This window comes from Hylobates moloch, unplaced genomic scaffold (assembly GCF_009828535.3).
Source record: "Hylobates moloch isolate HMO894 unplaced genomic scaffold, HMol_V3 SCAFFOLD_4, whole genome shotgun sequence".
NCBI lineage: Eukaryota > Metazoa > Chordata > Mammalia > Primates > Hylobatidae > Hylobates > Hylobates moloch.
This window is the reverse complement of record NW_026652279.1, coordinates 129787316-129811066: the sequence shown is the minus strand read 5'-3', so window position 1 is coordinate 129811066 and position 23751 is coordinate 129787316.

The following is a 23751-nucleotide window of genomic DNA, read 5'->3' as shown; positions in this document are numbered from 1 at the left end:
TCTTCTACTGTGCCTGAGGATGAGAACTTAATTACTGTCAGTGTTTAAGATTTAGCAGGATATTAGGCTCCCTGAAGTCCAAAATGACATATTTGGCTTATTTGGTCACAGAGGGCTGAGAGTGAGGGGAGGTGGGGATGATTAATAGGTGCAAAAAATAGGAATAATAAATAAGAGCTATTATTTGATAGCACAACAGGATGACTATAGTCAATAATAACTATATATTTTAAAATAAAGATTGTAATTGGATTGTTTGTAGCTCAATGGATAAATGCTTAAGGGGAAGGATACTCCATTCTTCATGCTGTGTTTATTTCACATTTCATGCCTGTGTCAAAACATCTCATGTATCCTATAAATATATACACCTATTATGTACCCACAACAATTAAAATTTAAAAAAAATTAAAAAGAAAGAAATACAGCCAGGTGCAGTGGCTCTTGTCTGTAATCACAGCACTTTAGGAGGCCGAGGCGGTGGATCACTTGAGGTCAGAGTTTGAGACCAGCCTGGCCAACAACTCTGTCTCTAATAAACTCTGTCTCTAATAAAATACAAAATTTAGCTGGAAATGGTGGCACATGCCTGTGATCCCAGCTATGCAGGAGTTTGAGGTTCGAACCCAGGAGACAGAGGTTGCAGTGAGTGGAGATCATGCCACTGCACTTAAGTCTGGGCGACAGAGTGAGACCCTGTCTCAAAAAAAATAATAATCATTGTTAAGCCAAATTTCATTGAAATTAAAAATTTCTACTCCGTTAAAAACACAGGACTCTCAGTCAAGTGCAAAAATATGCACACAGTAAAAAATTATGTAGTTGCCGGGAGTTTGTAGGAGGAAGAGATGAATAGGCTGAACACAGGGGATTTTTAGGGCAGTTGTACAGAAAATATTCTGTTTAATGGTGGATACATACTATCATGGTTGTTAAAAAAATCAGAGAATATACACCAACAGTGAATCCTAATGTAAACTATGAACTTTGTTTAATACTGATATGTCAACCGTAGCTTCGTTGATTATAACAAATGTACCACTCTGATGAGAGATGTTGCTATCCAGGGAGGCTATCCATGCACGACGGGGGCAGTACGTGTATGAGAACTCTCCACACTTTCTGCTCAGTTTTGCTTTGACTCTAAAACTGCTCCAAAATATACAAAAATTGTCTTTTAAAAATAATTTCCTCTATTAAAATATTTTAAAAACCACTGAGGTAATCATGATCAGTATCTACCAGCAACAAAATGGTAGGCTGAAAACTAGACCTTAGGTTTCTGATTCATGGGGCTGGATTTGTTACACTCTAGTTAAATGACAGGTTTCTTTCTTTTTTCTTTTAATATTTGCAATAGTTACCAACATTGGCAAAAATCAAGAGTTCTATTTTAAACCTACTTATCCATTTACATATAAATATAAATGACAATTGCATCTCTAGAAAATAATTACAGGTATATTTCTTTACAATGCGTTTGTATTTGAATTAGTTAAAGTCCTTCCATTATTTATCTTCAAGTCACGGTCAGTAAACCAAATTCTGTAATGATATTATTTCCTCTGACCATGAAGTTTTCTCTTTAGTAGAATAATAAAATAGCTATTAAGAATATCTCCAGCTTGAGGGAAAGACAATAATAAAACTTGCTCCTCAGATACTTTATACATATATATATCATTTGATTCTGAAATGAATTGTTTCCTTCAGGCTCCCAGGTTATTCTTTAAAAATGTATTTTAAAAACTCATTACATTATTCAACACATACTTATTGATTGCCTATCATGTGTCAGTGCAAATCACTGGAGATACAAAACTATTCCACATAGCCACAATACTTGCTTTCCTCAACCTCTCGGTTTGCTAGGGAATTGCAATTTAATCTGATAAATGCCTTATAAGATAAATGATATTGTGATGATCACAGAGAGGGGTACACTTAACTGAGCTTTGGAGGTCACACTTTAGGTCCAGAAGAACATTCTTGGAGGAAATAGCTAAACTTGGACATGAACAAGTTTTTCTTTGAGCAGAATGTGTTGAGATCACAGAAAGATAATTTCCATAAAATACTATGAGGTAATTATTGCCAATATATCCTCTATTTACACCTAAAGCACAGAGGCTGAATAACATGACTGAGTTCTTATAGCTCTTCAGTGATGGACTGGGGGCGGAACTTGAGAATAGAGTTCTGGAATCCTTACTTTTTACCAGTTTCAAACTATTGCAACAAAGCGCTAGAAAAGAAGAGTGATACAGCATAACACATCTATTATGCTAATTTATATATACATATTATAACAATGAATTTTCATATTCATTACCATTTTCATTACAGATATTCACATTCCATTAAATTGTTTAATCCTTTAGTTATTTTCAACTGATTATAAAAAGATGGATCAGAAACAGTCCATTGTCTCATAACTCTTGTGTGGCATTTTGCTGTTCAAAAATTGTTTTATCCACATTGAGAATTGCTTGTAAGTGTTCACGTTTCTCAACGGGAGATTTAAAGATAAGTATGACAGATGACTTATTCTTGTTTTAACAGAGGGGAGTTTATAAACTAACAATTGTGTAAGCTACTTATCCCTGTACTCTTGGTTCTATGTGACTGCCAGAGCCACTGTTCTCTGAGGTATTTTTGACCTCTGTAAGGATTCTCTGAATCCTGAACTTTCTATCTACTCTGAAAGAAGTCCTTTATTAACCTTTCTGAAAGCCTAAATTATAGGTTATGAAATATAAATTTCAGGCTTATGATTATGTTTACCTTATTACAATAATTGAAAATTAGTTATAATTTCCCAGAAAATGTGAAATATTTGTAATTTTCTCTAGACCCTTCTGTCAGTCTTGCAGTATTTATATTTTTCATTTATAGTAGAATTCCTAATGGGCTTTTAGATTCTGCTCCTATTCCTGGAATTAAACTAAAAGTTTCTCCCTTTCTGACTTTCTAAACTCAGTCTTAGTTTTCCCACTCTCACAGGTTGTTAGTCGTGAAGCACCCTTTCAAATCTTTTTGCTCTGAGTAGCAATGTTTTGCTCACTGAGTAATTTAACTTCAGCCTTACATACAGGATGATAAGCCAATGTTGGTTTTCACAGGTGTCTACCCGCCTCCCCCTAAATTCATGTGTGGAAATCCAATCCCTCTGAAGAGCTAATTAAGCTAAAATGGGGTCATTAGGTTAGGGCCCTCCTCCAATATGACTGGGGTCCTTATAAGAGGAGGAGAATAGGACGTAGACACACGCAGAGGGAAGACTGTGTGAAGGCATATGGAAAAGATGGTCATCTTGCAAGCCAGGGATAGAGGCTTCTGAAAGAACCACCTCCACTGACAACTTGGTCTGGGATTTATGCCCTCCAGAATAGTGAGGAAGTAAGTTTCTGAGCTACACAGTCTGTGGTACTTTGTTATGGCAACCCCACACATATCAATCCTGTGGCCATGCCTCTCCTCAACCTTCATGCCAAATGGTAACATCTGTAGTAGCATCCACATCACTGGTTCTTACTAATTTTCTCACAAAGCTAACACATTTTTATAAAGAAAAGCTGAAAATGGAAATGAAGAAATTAAAATGATCTCACTCATAATTATTTTTGCTAATCTCTTGACAATACCACCAACAATGACTGCACATCTAAATGATGAAAAGCAATAGACTTAAAATGCTTGTCTTTGTGCAATGCAGGATGATGAACTAGTGGTTTAGTACATTCACTTCGATGTGACCACGTTTCTAGAGTCCCATGACACCTGCAAAACAAGCAAAAACTCTCAGTATATATAGCTCATTATTTGTGTTATGTTTGTGGTGTTTGGATACTTTTCACAAGTTCCTTGTAAATGTCATAGTCTAGGGTAGGTATGAAGTCAGGGGAAAGGGGAAGTAGAAAGGAAAATTAGGCCCAAAGGGACATTGGTTCCAACATTTTACATTGAGTCTACAACTTGTAGGGTTCTGTAATTCTTATGGTCACTACATGTAAGAAAATTTACTGTCATTTATACACCTATGTGATGGAGTAACAATAGAAAGATCTCAATGCACTTAAATTTATGACAAGTTTAATTACTACCTTTGTATTTCCCTGAAGTTGCTATCTAATGTAATAATTAATAACAAGTAATATTATAAAATATATTATAAATCTGGAAGATAATAAAATGTCTTATAAAAAGTTCAAACATTTATGTCTTATAGATTTTAAGACAAATTATTGTCTTAAACAATTTTAAGAAATTTTAGAAACAAATATAGTTCTATGTTCTTAAGTTAAATAATTTGCATAGTTAAAATTATGTGATGGCAGAACACATTAATAGAATACTAATATAAATAACTATTATGACATTTTGTAAACATGCCATTTAAGAAGAAAGAAATACTTATCTATTTTAGAAAATGTATAGGTTTTGAATATATTCCTAAGATATATTAGGATTTGGAAATTATTATATGCTAGTACATATAAATATTTCTAACACTGTCTACATATTATTTAGTTTTTAAAATGTAAACCAGTTAGAAATAGATGGTTTTATTGTTTAATTTAATGAGAAGCAACAAAAAATTCTTATTTATTATATAAACACAATTTAGTTAAAGCATCATGTCAGTCAAATATTGATATTACTGATTACATTCAACATACGAAAAAGACTAAAATAATAGTAAAAACATATGTATTAAATAGGTTTTATTTGGCAGTCAGTTTACTAAGAACTAATGCGGCATAGCTCAATTACTTCTCAGAACAAATACTGTGGTAAGCCATTATTATCATCTTCATCTTTCTGGATGAGAAAATGGAAACAACAAATAGATATAATAGCTTTTCCAAGGCCCTACAGAAAGTATCAAAGTTAGGAATCAAACATCACAATGTATCCTTTATTATTTATGCTGTACTTTTCTTGTTGTAATAACAAACACACACACATCACCCAGTGAATATCTTTTTTGACAAATATTTATTTTACTTTATTGATAATTGTCAAATAATAATTGTATATATTTATGGGATGCTATATAGTGGCATATGCATATATATATAATATGAATATAAATCATATATATTAACAACTATATACACATACATATACACTAATGCAACTTTGTATGTTGAAATAATATATACATTACTGTTGCATGTATAGAAACACTTATGTGTATGAATTTACAGGCATTTATATTCATGTCTTGATTTATGGGCATAAAAGTATATTAGTTTGCTCATTAACTGAAATGGAAATATGTAAGTATGTGAAATAAGGATAAATATATGAATATACATTTTTTATTACAGAAAAAATAATGACAGTTGACCTAGCTATGATAATTACTTTTATTTTTGGTCTCAACATTAAAAATTATTTTATACAAGATAAGTAGATTTTTTTTGGTAGTACATTTAATATTCGGAATGAAAGCCAATCCCGATATTTGGGATCTGCAAAACATATTTTCTGGTATTCATATATCTGTTTAGGGCAACTATTCCAGCCAGTAAATATTTCATAATGATTTTATAAATATCATCATTTTCTTCACAGTTTTTATACTGCAAGATCCCTGGACCAAAAATGAAAGCTTAATAAAGCTCATTCCATCCACTGATCACCCCTAAAAATGGACTCATGCCTTCTATAATCTCTTCTGACATCAATCAAAATTAGAGAAAAGTATCACTTTGACTATACAGTTTTGCAAACATTCTCTTTTTTTAAAAAAATTAATATATTTAATGGGAATACCTTAAAAAATTTTAAAAACTTTCCTATCTTGTTGGACATCCAGAGGCATCTTTGATTAAATATCAAATTTTAAAAACTTCATAGCAATATATTTAAAGTGTTATTACATTTATTAACTACTTGCTAGTCATTAACAATAATTTATTTTTATTTTCTATATAGTTAGTTATTATTTACCTTACAGTATTAATAGTTATTTAGCATAATAATTATTAAGTAGTAAAAGTCCTAAGAAATCACATTTTGATGTTGAATGACAGTTCTTAATTCCTGTTGCTATAATATGGGATGGTTAATAGTACCAGATGAAAAATAACTATAGCTAACATAATAATTGAATATTGGAGAAAACAATTTTCTATGCAGGCCTTTGACATGACATTGTTCTCCTTTAAAAATAAATAGCACTCACTCTTCAATGGCTATAGAATCTCAGTGTTGTAAGATGAAAAATTTTGGGAGGTCTATTGTACATGATGTGCATATAATTAACACTACTGCATTGTACACTTAAAATGTTTAAATGCTAAATTCCATGCTATCTGTGTTTTACCACAATAAAAAAAATTAGCATGCATTGGATTAAGCAAGGACATCAAGAGAGTGTAACTACTTTGGAAAAGACTCATGACTTCCCCATTTTCAATATCATGTAGAATTATATAATGTCATTAAGACTGAAATATTTAAATTAATAGAAATACTAGTAACTATAAGTTTTTTCTTTATATCATTATGTATACTTTATGGAAGTGTTGATGTTCAACAAGTTCCACACAGACATGGATTGAGTAACTCTTAATAGGTCAACTCAACAACCTTTATTATGATTGGTTGGCATCTGAATATTCTGATAATAATTCCTTCAATACATTTCAACAAAATGAACAACATGTATTCAACATATTTCAATAAAATGCACAATTCATGTTAGATATAATTAACAAAATTCCTGGGATGCACGTATGGAATAAAACTTAAGCATGCAAAAATATTAGCTATTATTTCACAAGCTGGAGGATTAAGACATTTTTAGTACTTCTGGGTAATTACGGACCAAGCAAGCTGGGCTTTACACTGTGCAGTATAATTTCAGATAATGTGTTTAAAATGCTGTTGTTCAATATTTACTTGTTCATCATGAAACAAACACTCAACAGGTACTCTGAATATGGAGATGAGTAAGACCCAGCTTCCACATTCCATGATCTCACAATAAAACGTAGTGAGAAGTATCTCAGCAAATACCTTATAGAATAATAACATAAGAAGAGTAGTAGAAATATTCAAATTTTACAACAAAGAAAACACAGGGGGATGTTTCTTCAGGATTAATTGGAATAGAAAAAAGCAAGTATTTCCCTCACAATTTGTCCCCATAGTGTGATATATTTAAAAGGTAAGTGTCTTCTAAGATGAAGATAAAGACAGATATAAGACCAATGTCTCACGGAAAGTGGTTTGTTCAGCTGACCCTCCTGAGCATCTAACAAAATAGTATTTGCTATGGATATTTCAGGAAATACACAAAATATCCATTGTAGCAGTCTTGAGCTATATATGGGGCTCATTCAACTTACATTTACATGCTTTCCTTTGTAATACACAGGTCCTAAAATACAGTATTGGAAGTTCTAACATGGATTCTAAAACTGAAAAGATTTCTAAGAGAGAGTTAGGCTTTCATGATTGGTTGATTTAAAAGTCTTCAAAGTGGTTGTAATGAGAATGACAATTGATGCACTGATTAAATTGAGATAACTAGCTCAGCATACAGATGATAATGTGATTTTTTCCAAAAATGACATTTAGAAAAATGAGGATAAATATTTCATAGTGCAGATCTCTGCAAGGCCAGGATTGTATTAAATAAGAAGGATAGGCATAATATTTATTGTAACATTATGTTAATATTGTAAACTATATTGTTTTATATGAATAACTGCATATTCACATTTTATTTCTAATTTTGGGTGGAAACATTTTTTTTCTTTTTTTATGTTTTATTTTTAAGTTCAGGGGTACCTATGCAGGTTTATTACATAAGTAAACTTGTGTCATGAGGGTTTGCTATATAGATTATTTTGTCACCCAGATATTAAACCTAGAAAGGTGGAAATATTTTAAGTGTTTTTTTCTTTTGATGTCAATTTTTTTGCGTGAATTGAGAGTTGGTAAAACTGAGATTCACATGTTTGAAGAGAATGAGAGATACTTAGTATTCCATAACTGGAAAATCAAAGAAGGAGCTCAATAGAGAGTTCTCGAGTGGAAAAAATAAACAAAACAGATGCTAAGTGTGCTGGTTATGCTACTTGTAGTCTTAGAATAATATCGACATTTTTTTTAACCAGGATCTATGACAGATTATAAACTTGACCCTACTTATATACGTGATCTCATATGGTTACACTATGCCATTTTAATTGCCTGATTACATGTCCCTCTCTGAGAGGTATTCAGTGTCAACCTTCCCTCTTAGTGGACTCCCCTTTCTCCAGCACAGCGCTCCATAAAACCCTGTGGTTTTTGGTTAAATTTTAATTACTTTTATTAATTTGTTTACATATTTGATATAAGCTCCATAAATAACAGTAACATTATCCTCTCTTATTTTGAAGTATCAGCATTTATCTGTGGGTTTAAAAATTTTTATTAGTTCAATTTGGTCTGTAATTGACTGAATTAATGTGTGTGGTAGTTAAGCTACAACTAATTCTATATTGTTTAATAGATCCCTAGCTTGAGCCTGAATATTGCTCATTTTTAAATTCATATGTGAATGGGTATGACAGGCACATTATGGGGTTGATCATCGGGGCATAGTTGATGAAGGTTTAAGGAGCACTAATGCTTTTACTAATTCAATAAATATTGAGCATAAACCACAATCTGTATGCTAGACAAATGAATAAAGCAACTAAGGCGTTGCAACCCCTTGACACTTACACTCACACTGATACAGGCGGGAAATAAGCAATATTCACAACAAATAAGTAAATTAAGGTACATGATAAAGTGATGATTGGTATGAAAACAATAAAATAAACAACAGAAAAACAGAGCACTGTAATTGGCAACAAAACGATAAGACAGAAAGCTGGAGAGGAGGAGATCCTGGCAAAGATTTTGTGATAGGATTACATCTCTTTCTTTACACATTCAATCACACTACTTGATGATTCTGAAAGGAACGTTATTTACTTAATTATAATTTTCTCAGTGTATTTGTTGGGAAAAGAATGGAGGAAAGTAAAATGATGCAAAGAAATACACTCTAAAGATAAAACGGTCAATAGGTTTATCATTTAAAGTTGCAAAAGTCCTCTTAGATCAGAAAGATATCCTGTGGGTGCTTTAAAAAATATTAGTGTCTCACTATTTTTTTTTTCCTTTTTTTGAGACGGAGTCTAGCTCTGTCCCCCAGGCTGGAGTGCAGTGGCACGATCTTGGCTCACTGTAGGCTCCACCTCCGCCATTCTCCTGCCTCAGCCTCCTAGTAGCTGGGACTACAGGTGCCCGCCACCACGCCCGGCTAACTTTTGTATTTTTAGTAGAGACGGGGTTTCACCGTGTTAGCCAGGATGGTCTGGATCTCCTGACCTCGTGATCCACCCACCTCGGCCTCCCGAAGTGCTGGGTAGTGTCTCACTTTAAAATTTTGGCCATCACTTTAAAAAGGATTAAGAACAAACGGAAGGAAAAGTCAGAAATATTTTTTAAGTTGAGTAAAATACTCTATAATATGAGATATTGAGGAAGTTAAGGATAAAAAGTTGCAAAATATTTTTGTCACATGGAAGCAATATGTAATATTAAATAATTGGGTCAAATACAGTAATAAAGTATTGTACTTTTAATAAGAAAGAAGAGGTGAGTGTAAAATTTTCAGAGATTATCACATCTATGTGTGGAATACAAGCATTAATATAAACAAAAGAGTCCTTCCATCAGACTCTGAAGTACCCAGTTATGTCTATGGAAAAAACATAGGCACAAGCAAAGTAGTAAGAATTAAAATATCATGGCATACAAACGAAAGAGTGCATATGGATATAGTCTGACATTCATTCTAAAAAACAACACTTTATAAGTATGCTTTTTAAATTATCAATGTTATTACTAAATGTGTTATAAGCCAACAACGATGCCAAAGGTGCTTTTAAGAATTATGATTTTTTCATTTTCAAGAAACATAAATACCTTGCTTAGAGGTAGTACATAAAGTTGATAAAATGCCACAATTTTACTAAATGTTCATATAATCAATCATCAGTAAACTTTTAGTTCATCAAATAAATTCTGATATTTTCCCCAAAGGTAGACATAATATAGGTAAGAAATCACCATAAATATTAGATAACCTGAAATAAAAACAAAGAATATTTTCAAAGTGAGGGGCTTTGATCATTGAATATGTGTTTTTAGATGTGTTTTATACAAAAAAAAAAATCAATTGTTTATGTGGGAAATAAGAAAGTTGTGAGTTTAAGCAAGGAGTTACACCTTGGAGATTAGAAAAACCAATTCTATGAACAAGGTCATTTGGTCTTTGATATGCTTCTTCCCTCTCTACACTTTCAGCATGATAAGGCACTAGGTGAAAAGAAAGGAAAATTTTTAATGGCAATTTAAAAATTGATTCCAGAGTGAAAAGCTTTTTTGAGTATTTCAAAAAAGTAGCCAGTGTACAGCACTAGAATACTAAACAACTTGTAGTTATTTCATTTAAAATAAAAGATTAAATCAAATGTTTAAGACAGTTGACAAAATTATACACATAAGTAGAGATAATTATATAGCTTTTACTTATCATTGGAAGATAAGACTATTCTACTAAACAATACCTGATTTATTAATTTTCTTTGCTGTATTTTTCCAGAGTACCATTATAAATCCTGGAGATAAAGATCACTGCAACTTTCAGTTTGTCTTTTAAGGAAAAGATTATTGCCACAAGTTTTACCTCACATGCCGTGATTTACATAACTGTACTATAAGGCATATCTATTGGCTTTTGCTTTCAAATGTTAAGGTTGTTTGTTTGTTTGTTTGTTTGTTTTAAAGACAGTCCCTTGCTTCGCCACCTGACTGCAGTGCAGTGGTGTGATCATAGCTCACTGGAGCCTTGAACTCCTGGGCTGAAGTGATTCTCCTCCTTCAGCTTCCCCAGTAGCTAGGACTACAGATGTGTGCCACTATGCCTGGCTTGTTGTTGCTGTTGTTGTTGTTGTTGTTGTTGTTGTTGTTGTTGTTGTTGTATAAATAGGCCTTGCTATGTTGAGCAGATCAGTCTCAAACTACTGGCCTGAAGCAATCCTCCAGGCTTAGCCCTCCATAGCACTGGGATTACAGGTATGAACCACCCTGCACAACCTGGTAAAAATATATTTTGATACTCTGTTGTTGCCAAATTGAGAGGTGCTACTCAGTAATATTTGTGCATTTAAAACATGAATTAAAGAGTAATTATGAGAAATCTGCCTTGGTCTGTAGATTCCTAGAATTGGAGAGCTCTCCCAATACTGTTCCAGTTGGATCTATCTTCATCTCCTACTTGGAGCATTAAAAAAAATCTTCCTAACAGACTTACATATGTTTTTAGTGCACCCATTTTAAAATTTTCCATAGAGTGAGAAAACAGTGCTTTTATGAAACTATGATCATATCACATTCAGTTTTAACTTACTTCATTAGTTTCCTTTGCTCTTTCTTTAAAAGCCAAAACTCATGTTTGCTAAAACTCCATTAAAGATTTAGTCCATTGCCTACCTGTGAGCCTTACTTCCTTTGTCTGTCTGCCTAGCTCTAATTACTCCAGTTGACTGGAATATAGTTATTTTTGTCAGTGGCACCCTTCTCTCATTTTTGTATTCTGGGAAGACATCCCAATTATTCTTCAGGACTTAAGAAATATCAGCATGCCTACCTATCAGTAGATACATTTTATCTTGTCTTTGGAACGAATATGTGAGCATCAGTGAGATGTATATTTTATGGACCACATAATGACTACTATTTTTCAAGGAACCTCCTAGCCTAGCAAGGACATCATTGGTTTAAAACGAAACTGTGAAAAATTCCATTTTCCTCAGGAAAAAAAAAATTTAGAAATGGGAAATAAGTTAATATAAAAATATAAAATATATAAATCTCAGATTTTTTCAAATATATGTTTTATAGTTACAGTACTGATTCAATTTCAAATGTTGTTTGAATTTCTTCATAATAACTTAAATATGAGAGGAAGTCAAAATATATTTGAACTAATATAGAGATTTGTTAAATTTACTGAATAGGTAGAAACAAGATTATAATTCATAAACAACAAAAAGCTTGTACATATCTAAATTTTAAGGCATCAAAGACATCTAAAATAATAGTATTTTCAGGTAAAACTTTTTTCTTCACATAAGGAACGTTTACTTATAAACTAATATTATTGATATGGTTTGGCTGTGTTCTCACCCAAATTTCATTTTCAATTATAGTTCCCATAATCCTCATGTGTAGTGGGAGGGACCTGGTGGGAGGTAATTGAATCATGCGGGCAGTTACCTCCATGCTGTTCTTGTGATAGCGAGTGAGTTCTCACAAGACCTGATGGTTTTACAAGGGATTTTCCCCGCCCCCCTTCACTTTGCACTTCTCCTTGCTGCCACCCCATGAAGAAGGACATTTTTACTTTATCTTCTGCCACAATCGTAGGCTTCCTGAGGCCTCTCCAGCCATGCTAGGTGTGAGTCAAACCTCTTTCCTTTGTAAATTACTGAGTCTCAGGTGTGTCTTTATTAGCAATGTGAGAACGGACCAATACAATTATGTTTAAATATTTATATATAATTATAAACTAACTGGACACTAAAATTAGAGTATATGGTAAAAATTTCCATAAGAAGACTGTATCTGTTTCTAAATGATACAGTCTTGGTACAGCAACTGCTTGAGCCCCCAAGGTCAGCCCCCTCTGTCTACCTTTAGCAAAGGGTGGTGATAATATCACCAAAGCAACCAGTGAGTGGAAAGGTCTGAGGATAACAGTTAAATGTAAGGCAAATCAAGCCAACTAATGCTTGAGATTGTGAACTTTATAATTTTTAATTAAAACTCTACTGGATATATTTTAACTAAGATTTATTTCCCATTTTAAATTATGATTATACAATTAATTTTCTTTTTATTTTGGTTGTCAAGTGATCCTTTGTTGAAATATTTCCCTTATATCTTAGTATCTGGGCATTGCACGTACCTTGGCATTGCACATACCTCTGTTTATGCAATCCATGATACCATAAAGGTGGCAGCAACAGTGGTGTAGCCCACATTCTGGGCAGTACCCAGAATATCTTTAATGGTTTTAGAAGACTCTCTGGCTAAAGATCAGCAATGCATGTGTTGGGAAATGTTGACAATCTCATCAAAAGTGATCTTTTCACTGTGTTTGATGTTCTGTTTCTTTCTCCTAGCAGTTCCTTCAGGGATTCGATGATCAGGCCAGAGGCAAAAGGCACCCCCTCAATCTGTTCTAAATGGTCAGTTTCACTGTAATCCTCAGACCCTCCTAGTCACGGGTTGCCTTGGTGATATTATTGCCAATCTTTGCTGAAGGTAGACCCAGGGGGCTGATCTTGCGGGCCAGGGAAGATGCTGCACCAGCTTTGTCACCAGAGTACTTCAGTTATGTGACTTTGAACTCATTGTGGTTGAATTTAGGCGACATTGAGGTGTCACATGAACCTAGATATTGGGCAATCAAAGAAGTATGCACCTTGGCATTCTCTGATCCAAAGGCTGAAAGCTAAAATTATGCCTTTTTTCAAATTTTAGTATTTGGAAGCATTAATTTTACTAAATTTACTTGATTATATGAATTTATGTTAGTTAATTCTGTTAGGAATTCACAAAGATCCATATTTAAAACTTATAGTTTATTTTTATAATTTATTTTCAAGGACATAAATATGATTAATATTAGATGATTGTTTAAAATAAGGATATGTTAATGTGAACCTCATTATTATTCTTGTATGGGTCCAGATAGCTAGGTGTAAAGTCACCACAAAAAGATCAGTGCCTGTTCATGACAATTCTTAATTGTGTTTTTTAAATAAAATATATTTAATGTTTTTATAATTAACACATAATAATTGTACATATTCATGGGGTACAATGTGATGTGGTAATGCACATATATAGTATAATGATGAAATTGAGGTCATATCATATCCACTGCTTTAAAAATTTATTATTTCCTTGGTGGAAACATTCAAAATCTCTTCTAGCTGTTTTGAAATATAAAATACATTGTTATTTGCTGTAGTCATCCTCCTGTGTAATAGAACACCAAAGCTTAGTCTTCCTGTCTAGCTGTAACATTGTATCCATTGGTCAACCTTATTCAGTTCCCCCAACACCCCTACTCTCCCCAGCCTCTGGTAATCACTATTCTACTCTCTATTTTTATGAAATTGACTTTTTTAGATTTTACATATGAGTGAGATCGTGCAGTGTTTGTCTCTTTGTACCTGGCTCATTTCACTTAACATAATGTGATCTAAGTTCATCCATCCATGTTGCCACAAGTTACAAGATTTTATCCTGTTTTACAGTTGAACTATAATCCATTGTATTATACTATGTGTATATATATATTCCATATATATAGATATATAATGTTTCCTTTATTTATTAATCATGAGATGGGCATTCAGGTTGACTCCATATATTGGCTATTGTGAATAGTACTGCAACATACTTGGATTTGCAGACTGATTTCATTTCCTTTGAATTTATATCCAATGATGGGATTGCTGGATCATATGGTATGTCAAATCCACTGCATGTGTGGGAGATCTTGAGGACAAATACATTCTTAACATTCACAATTTCACAGATATAAAATTCACTCTTACTGTAGATATTAGCAACATGAGTAGGTAATTGTTTTCCTTTCCATATTAAGTCGGTAAGTTACACCTCCTCACTTAAAGGAACCACTCTGCAAGTTGTCTTCGGCATAGTCACATTTCCAGCATCACTACTCTTGCACTTTGGAGCCATTATTAAGTAAAATGAAGATTACGTGAACAAAAGCACTATGATACTGGGACCATTGATCTGAAAACCAAGATAGCTACTCAGTCAATAATGGGTAACATATATCAATGTAAACTCATTTTAGAAAATCATGTGTACATGCAAGAAAACACACCTCTACTAACACCACCACCACAGAGAAAAAAATTTCAAGCATTACAATTCTATTAATTACAGTTTCTATTTTTAAAATCTGTGAATGTAGAGAAGAAAAAATTAAATTCAAAGAAAAACATGGTCAAAAAGAAGCCAACTAACCTGGATAGAGAAAAACCATTGGCAACATAAGCATGCCTCACACTCAAGCAAACCTTTTTAAAAAGAGGACAGATAGCTGAGGTAAATAGTAACAGATTTAGCACTTATGACTCTCTTCAGTGTAAATCACCCACTTTCCTAAAGTGTTGGTTCTGTTCTGGGATAGCCTGTGATATGCCTGATTCAACAACCCACTCCAACTTTAATACTTTTTTTTTAACCTATTTTTCTCAACTATAATTCAGTAAATACAGAAATACCAGAGGTTGAAATGTATCTTTAGCACATGCCATTAAAAAAAATGTTCTGAAACTATGGGTCGAAAGAACCAAATTCCTGTAAAAGTAAAATATTGAAGATATTACTAGATCATGTACTACATTTTCTCAGATTCCTGCAAGTGTTACTAAAGAAATGTGAAAAATACCTTCTTATTGTTAGAGAACTGGAATTTGGAAGATAAATTTTGGTGTTTAGGAAAACAGAACAGAATCTAAGAAGATTAAAGCCTTCTAGAGAGGGTTTGTTGAATTAATCTACTTATATTTACATTGCTATCACATGCATAAATATTATATATATATTAGGTAGAATGACTGATATAGATAGATAGACAGAAGATAGCTTAAACAGATTTGGGAATACAGTCATACCTCAGAGATATTGCAGGTGCACTTCCGGACAACTGCAAAAAAGCAAATATTGCAAGAAAGTGAGTCACACTAATTTCTTTCAATTTACTTTCCCAAATTCATCAGAGGAATCATTATCTATAGCAGTTATAGCCTTACAAACTATATTTCTTAACTAATAAGACTTCAGTGTCAAAATTAGTCCTTGATCCATGGGCTGCAGAAAAGGTGTTGTGTTATCAGGCAAGAAAACAACATTCATCTCATTGTACCTCTTCATCAGAGCTCTTGAGTGCATTGTCAATGAGCAATAATAATTTGAAAGAAATTTTTTTTTCTTGTAAAGTAGGTTTCTACAGTGACTTTAAAATATTCAATAAACCATGTTATAATTGGATATGCTGTTATCCACACTTTGTTGTTCTATTTCTAGGGCATAGGCAGAGTCAATTTAGGATAAATCTTAAGGACCCTAGACTTTTCAGATGATAAATGAGCACTGGCTTCCACCTAAGGTCCCCAGCTGCATTAGTCCCTTGTAAGAGTCATTTGTCCTTTGAAGCCTGTTCTTTGAGTATTTTTTTTTTAATGGATGGGTCTTGCAATGGTGCACAGGCTGGACTTGAACCCCTGTGCTCAAGCAGTGTTCCTACCTCAACCCTCTGGGACAACAGGCCTGTGCCACCATGCCCACCTGTCTTTTAAAGCTTTGAAGCCAGGAATTGACTTGTCCTCTCTAGCTATGGAAGTCCTTGATGGTATCTTTTTCCAATGGAAGGTTGTTTCTACTACATTGAAAATGTATTGTTTGGTGTAGCCACCTTCAAAAATTATCTTAGCTAGATCTTCCGGATAATTTGCTGCAGCTGCTACATCAACACTTGCTGCTTCAACTTGCACTGTTATGTTCTGGAAATAGCTCCCTTTGTTAAAGAACATGAATCAACTCTCTACTAGCTTCAATTTCTCTTCAGCAGCTTCCTCACCTCACTCAGCCTTCAGAGAATTGAAGTCCGGAATTGCCCTGGATTAGGCGGCTAATTTGATCTCTTCAGACCGCTAAAATTTCTCCATATGATCAACAAGGCTGTTTTGGCTTCACAATAATAATTATAATAATAATTATTTTAAAAGTTTGAAATATTGTGAGAATTACCAAAATGTGACACAAAAACATGAAGTGAGCATGTGCTGTTGGAAAAATAATTCTGATAGTACTGTATGATTCAGGCTTGACACAAGCCTTTTATTTGTATAAAAATCACAGTATCTGTGAAGTGCAGTAAAATGAAGCAAAATACAATAAGGTATGTCTGTATATGGTATTAATTTATGAGAATTATTATTATTATTAATATGAATGCTCAAGGTATAAAATTTCATATTGTTAGATTTTAATACCAAAGTCCAGGTATCAATAGAAAATAGTTTCAACGGGGTTTCACCATGTTAGCCAGGATGGTCTTAATCTTCTGACCTTGTGATCCGCCCGACTCAGCCTTCCAAAGTGCTGGGATTACAGGCTTGAGCCACCGCGCCGGGCCTTGAATTTTTATAAGAACACTTCTGCTACTGGGTGTATATTCAAAAAAAGGAAATCTACATATCAAAGAGATATCTGTATGCCTGTGTTTTTGCAGCACTATTCATGAAAGGCAAAATATGGAATCAATCTGTGTCCATCAGTGAGTGAATGGATAAAGAAAATGTGGCATATATACACAATGGAATATAATTCAGCCATAATGTATAATAAAATCCTATCATCTGTAGTAACATGGATGGATCTGGAGGTCATTATGGTAAGTGAAATAAACCAAGCACAAGGAGACAAATATTGCATGTTCTCACTCATATGTGGAAGATTTAAAAAGTGTATCTCCTGAAGAGAGAAATTACTGGTTACCAGGGGCCAGGAGGGGTGGGGAAGAGTGGAGGAAAGAGATAAAGAAAGGTTAATTAATAGGTAAATATATACTCTTACACAGAAGAAATAAAACTTGAGGATTAGTAGGGTGACTATAGTTAACATAGTTGTTCGCAGACTTCAAAATAGAGAAGAGAATAATTTGAATGTTCCTAAAGAAATTATAAATATTTAAGGTGATGGATATCCCAGTTACCCTGATTTGATTATATAAATATACCAAATTGTCACATGTACCCCCAAAATATGAACATCTAATATGTATCAATGAAAATAAACAAATATAATGAACATTTAAAAAATCATATATAAATATTATTTATGATTTGATGGTTTATTTTCTTCTATCTATGGAATTTTTCCTTGTTTTGGGTTTTTTTATATAAAAGGTAGTATTTGAATATTTAAAACAAATGAGACCCTTAGCATTAACTGTTATGCTCTTTATTTTATTTCATTTCGTTTACTTGTTTATTCTGATTGCTCTAGTTAGCGTCAAGGAGTTTATCTAGAGTTAAGATCTGGGGAAATGGTGGTGTTTGATTGCATTTCTTTGCTCAGAAGATATGTGGAAATGCCCTTGAATGTTCAATTATCTATGTTAGATTTTACCATTTTAAACCACTTGGGAATATTATTTATTCTTTGAGAACTTATGACTCACTTTTGGAAGTTATATATATGTTTTGTTCCTATTATAAGAAAGTATTTCTTCATATAGAGGGTATTGCATTATGTATTACACAAGCATCATTATAGGAAGAGATATAATAATTTTTTTACGAAGTTTGCCTATATAAGCCACTGCAACAACAATACAAATAATGATGTTGTCATGCTTTATAATATATTGTTTGGTCCAAAATTAATTCGATGTATAAAGATGTCTTAGAGACATAAAGCTGTAAACTTCTCATAGTCTTTATATTATGTTTTTTTCTGTGTAAAATTGAGAGATGTGAGACCGAGAGACAATTTAATTACCTGTTATTACATTTATCATAAACAGCTTGTTAAGCAATAAAAGAAATTTTCACTTTAGCTATTGGAGAAATACATGAATTTATAATAGCTATTTTTATAATGAAAAAGAATAAGAAGTGCCATAATCTAACATGTTTTTACTCTTTGTGCAAGCTCACACTTATTTTGAAGAACCTCACTTTTTTCTAAATGTCAAAATAAGAATTTGAATGTTAGTTTTCTTCACTTGCAGAGATTTCATTGGTTTACTTAATTATTAACAATTGGACACTGATAATTTCTGTCTCTTACAGCCTCAATGATTAGTATTGTTTCTGGAAATTATAATTTCATCTGCATTTCCAATTTGATGATAATAACGTTCATAATTAAATTGATTTACAAAAGATACTAAATTTTAAAATCATTTAAATATTAGAAATACATCCATAAAACTTTAAAGAGCAGGTTTTTTTTGGCAGAGTGTCTATTTTTTCAGCGAGTAATATTTTATCACTGACTGTTTAGAATTACCTGTACATGATGATAACAGGAAACAGACTCACTTTTAGTCATTATCATTATTGTTTTAAAATCTGTCTTTACAACATGAACAATTATTCCTTACATTTGAGAGCAGATTGTGTCTAGTAATCCAACAAGGTCGTACTCTTCTTCCTCACAACTTGTTCTTCTTTGTAATGGCTGGTAGGTATATTCTAATAGCATTTTACAATACAGAAACTTTTCAAAATTGTTAAAATGTGAAAAGACACATCTTTGAACTTGTGAAATAGACTGCATATAATTAGAGACAAAATGTATGTTAACATGTATATCTATCATGTATATCTATATTATATACATGTATACACACACACACAAACACATAAATAAAACATTCATTTAAATAACCTCATATATGACCAGGATAAATAGTCAAATTTTGAAGGTTTGTATAATTTCTGTAGCTAGCATATGTAAGACAATAAATAAAAAGTAAATAATGAATTCCCAAAGCGTATATTATCCATAACATTACAGTATCTGTATTAACATCTCAATAATTAATATAAAGCATTTAGCAATCTGTTCTTATGGAAATTATCATTTCCTGATTCTATTTGCACTGTGGTTTTTAATAATCTGAAGTTTTCCACACCAACCTAACTCTGTCTTTGAAATTGCCACTTATTTGTATTATGAGATGCATATTAAGTATAGAAAATTCTATATTTTTGTTTACAATTTCCCATCTTCAATACAGTATTTTCTGCTATGATTTTTTTGGTAAAATGTTCCTTTATTGAAGTAAGATTTCCTTAAGAAGAAAAATGTGGACATTTATGAGGAAGAAAGTTGTCACATAAAATATATATGCCTTACTTGTCACATAAGTATATGTGTGCATTTTTGAACATGACCAGATTTTCATAGTTGCATCCTTCCTATTTGTAATGCACTATTATACATATTTAGTGTAACACTGATATATATAATAGAATATATACTTTAAATTTCCCCTTTCCACTGCTTTTATTGGAGAATAGCCATTCTTTTCATTACCTCTATTCTACTTTATTGAACCCACCACTTTTCCTGTGCTTTTGTCCTAACCAAATCCACATGTAGATTGTAGTTGTCATACTAATATTATATCAAAACTGGGAAATAAAGAGTTAAACACAAGTTGTAGCCTGTTCACCTCTATTGGGAACCTCTGTATGATGTAATGAATGACCCCCAAAAATCTACTTCTAAACATGATAATGATCTCCAACTTGATCTCTTAGCAGAAAGTAAAAACTATATTAAATTTTAAATTGATTTTAGTATTATTTCTGCTCAAAATTGTTTGCCTATTAAATCCAAAACAATAATGGACCATAATTCTGGAGCAAAAGGTACATTTTTTTGGTGGGAAATATGGGAAATATGAGCGTCAGATATGCTTGGACTTCTCTAAGAAAAGAATATTTTGTCTCTATCTGGTGATTCTCTGTAGTAATTGAATTTTTAGTAACGTTAGTATTGGATGAGTTTTATAGTGTGTATGAGTCAAAATTAACATTTCAATTCTTTTTCTTATGATGTAATGAATTCTTCTGAGTGCATGTGATTTGCAAAAACATACCATTATGTATAGGGTGGAATATGTTTGGATTGCAATATGTCTTCTCTTCGCCAAACCTTCTACTGGTAATAGTAGCCTTTACTCAATTAAGGTCCTATTTTAATTTTTATTATTATTTCTATTTATTAGCATTATTATTTAAGCAGTTCTATAAATGCTCTTTCCATAGCTTTTTTATTTCAATTTTGAAAAATGCAAATATATTTGGAATCATTTATTTGTCTTTGATGTAACTTAAAATGAATGCATCATGTTCAAAATTTTTGTTTTTGTTTAATATTTTCTCTGCAATATTTAGTTCAATTATGGCAGTTCTGACCGAAATTCAGTTGCAAAGTCATGGCTGAGTTACTTTAAAAAAAAAAAATTCGTATAATGCCTTCCCAAAACTAACTCTGTGAGTTTTAAAGTTGGAACATGTAGTAGAAGATAAGTTTTAAGCAGCTGAAAATATATTTAAACCAGGATAGATTTAAACACTCTAGAGTTGGAGTAACTAAATTAAAGTTACCCTAACATTCTGACTCTTTTTCTTTTATTGGTCCTGAAAGGAGGGAGTAGAGGAAATGGCTTTTAAAAGCAGAGAGCAGCTGAAATGTATCAGGTATATCTTGAATTAAAATGACCTACTATACTGACAAGAAACTAGCAACCTTGAATTGCTGTTCAGATTTGTTGTAGTTAATAATCTTGAGTGTTATAGGGTCATCTTTAAAACATATTAACTGCACTACACTATTAAATGTCTGTAGATGAAATGTGTGTTATTATGAATGAAGAATATGGGTCTATGAGCATTTTGGGGGTAATTTGGTTTCTTTCGGCATGATTTATATGTAGGCACAGAGATAACTTAATCCACAAGAGATGTGCAAGTAATTTATTTCCAACCATTGATGTAAAACTGGACAATAATTTATATGCCTTTTAATGGGATGCTGCAGCCAAGGCATATGACATTGAATGATACAGAAATTTTGTCACTGTACTGTTTATCTTTGGCTTGTGCACTTGGACATTTCTGATACAATATCAAATGATTCTCTTTTTGTATGTGTAGATACACACACACACCACATACACATTATCTGGCATGGTTTCAAGTAGAAACTAAATGCTCAATGTTCAATATTGGCAGTTTTTACTTAAATTAGATGGCTGCCATATTTCAATCAAGAAATAGATTACAACATTATTAGGTGCCAAAACAAATAAATTTCAGTACTTCACGTAAGAAGAGATTTTATTTCATAAAGAGTATGATGTTCCTTTCTTTCCTACTGAGGCTGTCATAGAATTTTACTTGGCACATGGTAATTTTTTTCTGATGTTTTATTATTTATTCCATAGGAATGATTATGAGCTATTTCAATTTTATTTTACCTTAGTTTTTAATTTTATAAAATATTATAATGAGCAAAAGAGAACATGCATTTACTATCTAATAAAATATATTTCAGAAAAAAAGTATTCCATTCTTGCATACAGTTACACAAAACTAACAAAAACAACTTTTAGATTATCTAAATGTCAGAGATTATACATATTATTTTTAATAACTCACAATAATATAAATACATATTTATAATTTAACCTGAAATTATAGGCCAAAACCAAATTTTAATTCTTTAATATGCTATCTATAATAGATACGCTATCTATATGATAAATTTTCATTTTATCAGCAAATTTTTTCTCAAAGAAAACTCAATTGCCCTTCTACTATTGGTTGTGATTATTTTTTCCTTTGAACATAAGTTCATTTTTATCAATTAAATAGTGCAAACTTGGAACTCTAGTGCTGGTAAAGATGGACCTATTCAATTCTAGTTTTCCCACAGATTACAACGGAAAGTTCTTGACAGAATATATAAAAACAACTATCCAAGGACTCTGAAAAATAAACAAAAGCACGTGGATTGAAACAGGATTCAAAACCTCGAGAAAGACCTGTACAGCACTGAGGTGATTTATTTTGTCTTCTTTTGTTTCTTTTTTAAACCTTTGGCCCAAGGATGGGCCTGAGTCCTGGAATTGCTTAATAGGCACAAGCAGCAAAGCCTCCAGGAGAAACCAATTTTTTCTAACTGCAAAGCTGGCAAAAGTAAATCCTGTCAGCTGGAGAGTGCATGAGGAATCCCTATTAGCTGCTTGCTAGGTGTTGCTTTTTGTTTAACATTTGTATACCAATCTCAGTGAAGAAACAATACTCTGGGATGTCCAGAAGGAGCTAAACTCTGGGATGTCAATGGCAGAATGGTCCTCAAACATCCCAAGGAAAACTCATATCTCAGTTCTAAAAAAAAAAAAAAGCAGCAGGAAAAAGGACCTTGTTTCTCCAAAGAAAAGGGGAAAAAACCACCATTATTTCCCCTTTTATCTCACTGCATTACTACAAGGGAACTATAAATAATCAGTCAATAGTATAGTAACATACAGTCAAAGCATAGTACATTTACCACAGTATTTAGAGAATTGAGCTTGCTAATATTAATACCAGTAAATTAGTTTGGAAGGTATATGAATTTATTCCTTTTATGTAGATATTACAACAGATTTCAGCATTGGATCGACTCCCACTCTCTTCAACACTATTCCTGTCAAAATTCTCTTGCTAATTGTAGTCATATAAATAATACTGGCAATACCTTGGCATCTATAATTCTGATCCCGTTCACTCCAGTCTCTGGACATCACATGCTATGGCTCCAGGTCACTTAATTTGATATAGCAACACCTGAATCTAGAAGCCTATCAGAACCTTGCACATATTCTTCATTCCCTTGTCTCCTTTAACTTCATTTTGCTACTCTGACCAAACAAAAATCCAGTCTCAGGTTGTTCCATGTCTGAACCCACATAGCTAATTACAGCCAGAGTACAATACAAAGCCATAGTAATGGAGCCAATTTAAATTCATACTAACTGACCTATGTGTGCTCCTTAATGCTTTGCTAAAA